Source organism: Columba livia, chromosome 11, assembly GCF_036013475.1.
Source record: "Columba livia isolate bColLiv1 breed racing homer chromosome 11, bColLiv1.pat.W.v2, whole genome shotgun sequence".
Lineage (NCBI taxonomy): Eukaryota > Metazoa > Chordata > Aves > Columbiformes > Columbidae > Columba > Columba livia.
The window spans coordinates 7474270-7482458 of NC_088612.1; the positions used below are offsets into that span (position 1 = coordinate 7474270).

General features: G+C 40.0%; 1 long non-coding RNA gene across 3 annotated transcripts in view; it reads left to right on the forward strand.

The window, feature by feature from the left end:
* The window catches only part of LOC110359912 (uncharacterized), a 45228-nt gene extending 37262 nt beyond the window's left edge, over positions 1 to 7966 (forward strand). For 2 of the 3 annotated variants that reach the window (XR_010475351.1, XR_010475352.1), the window contains 3 exons: positions 785 to 5828; positions 5983 to 6149; positions 6367 to 7966. This is a non-coding gene — a long non-coding RNA (uncharacterized LOC110359912). The remainder of the gene's footprint in view (positions 1 to 784; positions 5829 to 5982; positions 6150 to 6366) is intronic. The other variant, XR_010475353.1, reaches the window with a different exon arrangement.
* Positions 7967 to 8189: the final 223 nt, after the last annotated feature.

The following is an 8189-nucleotide window of genomic DNA, read 5'->3' on the forward strand; positions in this document are numbered from 1 at the left end:
TACCAGGGTCAGGACAGTTTGGAAATCACAGATGAAAGACCTTTGCTTCTCATGGAGGCTTCAGGAGAACCAAGAGACTTTCTGCTGGCTTGAGTGGATGAATCGGTCACTGCCTGCCCATCCTCACAGGATGAGCATTTGGTGTGATCTTCTCTATAGGCTTTAGCAGTATTGGAGATCTCTGCAGGGACTGAGGTTTCCTTGTTATCATCCCAGGAAGCCTTGATGGAAATGCAAATGAAGACGTGCAGTTTCAGCAGTGGCCTGTATAACTGGCTGACAGTCCTGGGGGACATCAGCCCTGTCCCCATCATCATGCAGTATCTGTACCACAGGGCGTCTCTCATGACCAGATGCACTGTCATATATGTTATGTTGTTTTTCTGGTTTTACCACCAAATATCACATCACCTAAAGGTTGACAGACAGCTCTGATGCATGTCATTTCTGCTTTTCAGAGCATTCATTTTTCTAGATCTCTCAGATCAATTCTCCAGTTTGGCTACCAAAATGAAAATTAAATATCCTACCCACCAGGAAAACTAATTTGAAAATACATTTTTAACCCCAGAGCAATCTTTCACCTGCAAACTTAATTGTATTCCTTTAAGAAGATGTAATTAAGTATCCTCATGGCAGAACATCAGTTTTTACAAAGCATCTCTAGAGCAGAGAGACATCATTACTAATACAATTCTTGGAGGTGCAGGCAGAAAAATAAATCGGTTGTCATTGGGACATCATCAATATAATGAACATCTGACATGTAGACTCTTTGTTTCAGATGGAGCAGACATAGATGAGGGGGGAAAATTGTTAATAAGAACAGCAGACAACAGCAGAAAACAGCAGACAGGACATTGCAGACTGTATCTGTCTCATGAAATGCTATTTGCTGCCAACACATCCCAGTAAAGAAAGTCTGGTCTACCCTGGAATAAATGAGAAAAATAAAGTGAAGAGACACTTTCAGGTATGTCCTGAGAAGCTCTACTGAGTAACACAGTTTGAATCTTTGACATTTTTTATTGCATCTCGGTAGCTACTTTCATTTCAGGCAGGAAATTGGTAGTTTGACTGTCTTTTATTTCCATTTACCACTACAGCAAAATTGAACCTTTGATTTTTTGGAACTATACCATCTCCAAGAGAAATCAGTAGCTAACATTGTCATTCAGACAAACACAAAGCAGAGCTGGTTTGAGTTTTGCAAAGCCTACGGGGACATTTTGACATGCAGAAATGAATACCCAAATGCCCTTGGCTGCCTCGGGGATTTCCGGCAGCGTCTGCAGGATGAGAGGGAAGAATTCCAGGGTTAAAAACAGCTGAAAATGTTCCATCATAGTGTCCCAGCCTAGTGAGACTCTTTAGTCTCACTCATCTTACATGGATTTAAGCTTGTGCTTGTTAAGGTTAGATGCTAAATTCAGCAGCAACCCACTGCTTTTCCAAGAGGACTGTAGCTCCTTTTCTTACTTGGGAATTATTTGGGAAGTAAACCTAGACTCTTTCAAGTCTTTTCTTCCAATATTCATTAACAAGTTTAGACGACATACTCTCTGATTCAACTGTTTCCTATTCAATTTACGTGACGAGTGAACTAAGCCACACAATGTAATTCTTTTTCCCAGATTTGGATGACTGCAACACGCTGAAGAAGAAAATTTTCACCTTGTTTACTTGTAAGAGTTTTGAATGATCGGTTGCTTATGTCAAAGGAATTAGCAAAGGGATTTATCAACATACTTGCACAGATCCCCACTTGTCAGGATATGTGGGAGCTAAAACTCCATGAGTCAGTGCAAACTCAGGACTCCATGCCATGAGAGTGTGTCCTCATGCAACTAGAGCAGCTTGAAGCACCGTGCACACCCTGACCTGATCAGGAGGTATAAATAACCCTCCTTGTGAAACACATTTAGCCACAGACAGCATCAAAGTTTACGTGGGACCTGAAAGAGATAGCCAAACCTCAACAGGATCAAAAGTTAGATAAACATCCTAACGCTCAGATACTAACGTGAGTGCTCTCCAAACCTGTCCAAGCCATCTGGGCCCAGCTTATTAACCCAGCAGTATCATGAGAAATGGTTTTCTCACAAGGTTTCTGATGCTTCCTCTTGTTTGACAGGCAGGAAATACCATGAGAAGAGCTTTTCTTGCTGGAGTTCATCATTTTCGGTATGAGAGGCCATCAGGAAGTGCAGAGGCAGCGCAAAAATGAAAAACAGTGTGCTGGGGTTGGGATGTAGGGGGAGAAAGGATATCAAGAAGGAAAGTTAATCAAGTTAACAGGATAGTCTTCAGAGGCATTGGCACATGTGGGAATGGGCTGCTGTGCCGGGCGGTAGCGGGATGTGGTTCTGGAAGAGCAACTCGCCCCACTTGTTCATCCAGCCCAGGTAATAACATTTCCCTGTGACTGAGGAATGCAGCAGGATGAGAAACTCTGTTGAAATGAGAAGCTGCAAGTGCAGCTCTAAGACAAACTTTGCAGCTCTAAAAAGAATTTTCTACGTAAGGATCTCAAATCAGTAACGTGAATCTTGATGATGTTGTCACTTCACAGTGTACTGGGAAGGCTCATCATCCACTGTATTTTTAAATTATCATTTATTTTTTATTTTGCAGGGTTCTAATTAAACACTGGGCTACCTACTAACATATCTGGCATCATCTCATTGCTCCAGGGTGACAGGAGAGCAGCAATGGCCTCTGGTGATGGATTCAGCAGTGTACAGCTGTGCAGGTTTGCTACAGCATGAGCAAACGGAGGATTCTTTGTGTGCAAGTCTCAGGCTGTGTACACATGTGCGTGAACTCTCCAAAAGCAAACAACTAGCCTTTGTGAAGCCAAATTCCAAACAAGAAACCAGCTCAGCAGCTGTGAAAGGTGTCTCTGTGTTTCATTGTTGATAAAAGTACAACCCACGGTGACTCAAACCTCAGGATGTGGTGGGAAGCTGAGAAGAAAAGAAAGATAGAGTGAGGGGAGAAAGGGAAAAAAAAACGCTCTTCTCAGGATGAGGAGTTCAGACACGCCAGATTTCTTTGGCTCAGGCATTGCTGTCATGAGCCTTGCAGACGTTTAGTGTTTGATTCCCTGGTTTCTTTTCACTTGGCACTGAGTGTGAGGATTTTGAAAACAGTATCGCAAAGTGTGTTAAATTGCAAAGCTGACCTTTGAGTGCCACAAACAGCATCTCCTTTGAATGCTACAGATTGACAGTGCAGGCAGGAACCTGTCGGGTGATGGCTGTCACCAATCTGTCATTAACCTGCATTCGCCCACTGTGGCATAAATGTCGATGATTGTTTTCCTCCACTCCAGCTCTTTCTTGAACACTTCTGGGAAAGCAGAAGGCAGCCACCTGAAGGACAGGGACTTGGCATGGAAAAGGGGAAAGGGAAAATGTAGTCTGGAAGCTGGATACTAAAAGTAGGCATTGATTTCCTGTCAGAGAGGTGAAGTTCAAATTTGCTACGTTGCTTGGGCTTGAAAGGCATTTAGCCAGTTCTTGGGACTACCAGGCGTGCTGTGTTCAGATGCAATAAAGCTTCAGGATTCGTTCTGGGGCCCCAGGTTTCACTGCACCAGCTCCAGCCATCTGACTTAGACCCAACTTCTTGCTGAAGCACCAAGAGTGACTTGAAGCTTGGTGGCTTCCTATGATGCTGTTGTCAGATATTTAGCTCTAGAAGCACCAGCTCAGGCATGAGGAAGGAACAGAAATTATCTGTAGCAGATAGTACCCAAGCAGCAGAACAGGTATTTTTGCTACTGGACATGTGTCTCCTGCACTTTCAGCGATAGAGGAGTGCAGTTACAATGTGAATGAATTGAGAGCAGAACGATGTAAAGGATGAAGAAGGTAAGAAATTGAGCAAATCGTGCGTAGGCTGTATGGGCATTTACTGCTGGGCATAATAAGGGATCTTATACGCACACACACTACGTGTGTGTGGATACAACACATACATAAAATAAATGTGTTTGTTTATCAGTGCATTTCCTGAGTAGCTGTGGTTTTTTAATAGCACTATACCTTTATCTCTACAAATGAATAACACTATTAGGTTTGATCTCTAATTATATTCCGAACACCAATAAACCCCCCAACATTTCTGGTTGTCTTTAAGTAGAATAAAAGCCAAACAAAATCACCAAAAGAAAACAAGGTGGTTGGTGGAGTCTCACTACCCACTTGTTGGTGGTCAGGAGTAGAACTGAGTAAATAAATTATTACAGCCATTTGATGATTGCAGACCTGTCTAATTTTTCTCAGTATCCTGTGAACAGACTTTATTTTTTGTACATATTTATATTCTTTGAAATTTTTGATACATATTTTGGATAAACACTGCTAGTAAAGTAGTTTTTAGCTGTATTCAGGGCTGTTAGTGGTATTTGTGTGACATTCAGTACGTCCTTTAAATCATGTGGTACTTTATGTGCTTATACTTAGCTGAAAACACCATAAAACAGAGGGTGAAAAAAATCAGAGATTTTTACATCATCATATAGGCACTTGCCTAAATTGTTGAATGGCTGCAAGGGTGGACAGTATCACCCAGTACTGTTTCAGTAAAAAGAAATGGGTGGTTTTAATCCTTCATAAATGATACATTTTTTTCCAAATCATTATAAGGTTTTAGTTAATTTTTAATGGTGCAATAATCTTCAAAGATATTTTACCTTCACTCATTTCTTGTTGGGATGACTTCCATAGGAACAAAGAAGCCCCTTGCTGTAAGGCAACTGTCTCTGGGGTGAAGCACTTCTGGTGAACTCCAGCACAGAAGCAAAACAGATCTGTGCCTGAAACTCCTTTCCGTACCAGTCTCCCCTGCTCATTTTCCCAAGAAAATCCTTCATCGTCTACAATGATGTAAAATATTTGTATAACAGTGGTATGTTATGTACATACATGACCATGGCAAGATGTAATAGCATCTCCTCATCTTTTGAAGTTTTTCCTCCCTCCATACTCTCCATGGTTTTATTCCTGGCGGGCTGGCAAAGCCTCTCTGGTCTCTGTGTTGCAGCAGATGAGAAGTAGAGGGTAACTTATGCACTGGCCACTCACAGATGCCAATGGTCCTTGTATATGTGGCCTACATATCCTAACCAACCAACCTACCTACCTGAAAATGAGCAAGGCAAAGCAAGACCATCCAGGCTGGGGCATCCCTAGAGCTATTCCCATCTTTCCTCTATAGATCTTCTGGCCCTGCTGGCAGTATGGTTCTAAGGCAACATCATTTCTCCCTGTCTTTGCAACAGTCTTGGCTTTCTGGGTGTATGTTAAAGACTGCCTGGTAGGGCAAATGAACCATCTGTGGCATAGATGAACACATGCAATGAATGAGCTACTAATTTAATCTGGTGATTAAGGAGGATTATTTCTCATACCAGCTCTTTACAAGCAACAAGTTGACATGATTCCCTCCCCCTGAGTCTGTTTCCAGTTCTACTCCTGCTATTTTACTTCTTTACTTCAGTCACATCCTTTCCTAAAAGGTCTCTAGTACCTAACATTTAATTCACACGTTGTTCCCTTGTATCTTCTGTGTGCATGAATTAAACTATTGTAAACAACAGCAGCTTATCTCTTCTCCTTTATTGAATCTGGAGTTTGTTAATACATCCATTAGCCTTATATCACAGAAAACAATTAACCAATGTGTTTGATCTTAAAAGAATCAATTTATCTTAGTTAAGTGTTTGTGTCTCACAGCACAAAGCCTTGCACAGCACACCTCTGGTCCAGAGTCCTTCTGCAGCACCAAGAACATCCTTTAGATCATACAAGAAAGGCATACCTGTAAGTTACTTAATTTTAAATTATTTTTGCATTGCAAATGTAACTTGCTATCACTGATGATTTTTCTCTAAAATTCAAAAATGTTTAAAATCAACATGGAAATATACAGACAAAAGAGACTTAATAATATTTTTTTTCTAATTCACACCTCTAGGACATTTTGTGATAAATTGAAATGCATTTCACAGCACTCTCTGGCATACACTGTAACTAAGATCAACATCTCTAAGTGTATAATAATGCAGATGATGATGATAATGATGGTACTGCTGCTCACCTATTTGCTGCAGGAAAAGAGTTGACTGCAAGATGTACTATGAGGTAGATTTATTCCTAGATTTATTCTTCCCCTCTCTCAGGTAAAATAGGTCAATATTCTATTATAGGCCAAAGATTATTAATTTTCTTTCCTCATGTATTTTGATATTCCAGTCAAAAGGCTCTGTGAAAATCAAAATTGAATTTCAGAAAAATGACTCATCTTAGGTATAATTATTAAAGTTTTCTCAATCCATATTTTCCATTTTTTTTTCTCCAGGGTTCCTGTATGTTTGCTCTTTGCTTTCTTAATGGAAAGGAAAAGGAAAACAAAAACTGAGGACTCAAGATGGAAGAAAACAAAGCAGATCCTGAAGCAAAACCCACAACATCTTTCCCAAAAACAAATAAACATCGGTATTATTATTTATTGCAATACCAGCCCCTTTTTGACAAGCGCTGCTCTGCAAAGGTGTGCCTTTCCTGGAGTTACGCTGGGACCCATGCACTCCACGATCTCAGCCTTTTCTCTGGGACAAGAAAAGAAAACATTGAACCATGAGCACACGAGGGTATTTTCTGGGCAGCGCAAACTTCTTAGGAGGCAGCCACATATATTAAAGCAAAACTACTACAAATGTCTTGTCTTTTATGCTGATTACTCTAACTGAGAACATTCCCTGGTTTATGCTGCCTGCTCTGACAGAAGAGTAACTGCAGTAAAGGCAAGAAATTCTTCTGTTCATGTCCAAGGTTAAGGCAATCTGTAGGAAAGAATGCAAATGACAGAGAAATGAGCATCTAATTTCAGCAAGGTCTGAATCATTATCTGCAACATTTTGGATGATTCAGCATATTTCCTGGCTTTTAAAAATTATTTTAATTTTTTTTTTTAATTCAAGACTCTCACTTTTTTTCTCTGCTGTATCTGAAGCTGTAGTCCTATTTTTCATCTTGTTGACTCTAGGATAAATCAGGTCTAGGTATGTTGGAGGTCTAGTACTGGAGAAACACTGGGGTGAAATGGGACTGAGGAGAGACCCATCACTTGGTGTTACGTGTCTCCAGATCACGGCAGAGACTATAGGCTGGGAATAAGTAGTGCATGTTGAAAAATCCTTAAGAAATACTGCAGCTTTTTAGATGAAAGGGCTGGAGTTTGGGGTTAATGGCTGTGGCAATAAAAAGAATGGAAACAAATGTAATTGCAAACAAGAATCTCTTCCAAGGAGAAGCCTTTCTTCTTCCCCAGCTTGAATATGGAAATCTATTGCTCCTCACTGGAAAACAAAGCTGTGAATGCATTATTAAAAACTGGACTGATTAATGTCTTAACCTTTTGATTTAAACGTGAGAGCAGAGCTTTTAAGATTAAGTATATTAATTGTTCCACTGATATGTGATATTTGCTATTGAGGGTTGAATGTTTGAAAGCAGTTTCAATTTTTTTTAGTCACAATCTACTACAGAGGCAATTAATTATAAGCACAAGCTAGAGGCAAGAGGGGAGAGAGAAAAGGAACAGCTGGAGTAGGTAGCAAAAAGAGAGTAGTGGGAGGAAATGAAATGGAAAAATATACATAACCACATTTGCTGGAGAAAAGTATAAACTTGAGTTCTTTGAAAATGTTCTTGTTGACATGAACGTGGAATTTTTATTCACCATCATTTCTTTCTCCAAAAGTATAGCTTTTTACTTGAAATCTCTGTATTTCACATAATTTAAATTCTAAGGAATCTTCATTCCCTGGTGTTCCCCCAGATGTGTGAGATGAAAGCTAAAATACCTGGCTTTAATAAAAATTGAATGAAAACTCCAAATCCATAGCAAATATTACCGATCACCTGTAAAATTATAAAAACATGTTTTCATGCTCTTATGAAGTTGGATTATTTTCTTTCATCCTGCCAATCCTTTCCTCTTTGAGATACTCTGATGGAGTGTAAACAGAGACATCAGGTAAATGGCTAGCAGTGTGTAGAAATGGCTAATGCAAAAATAATGATAGCTCAGACTGCCTCTTTATACTTTGCCTGTGCTACAGATCATGCTTATAGAGTTAATTATTATATCGTGGATATTGTTTGTAAAGGGCTGTTCAC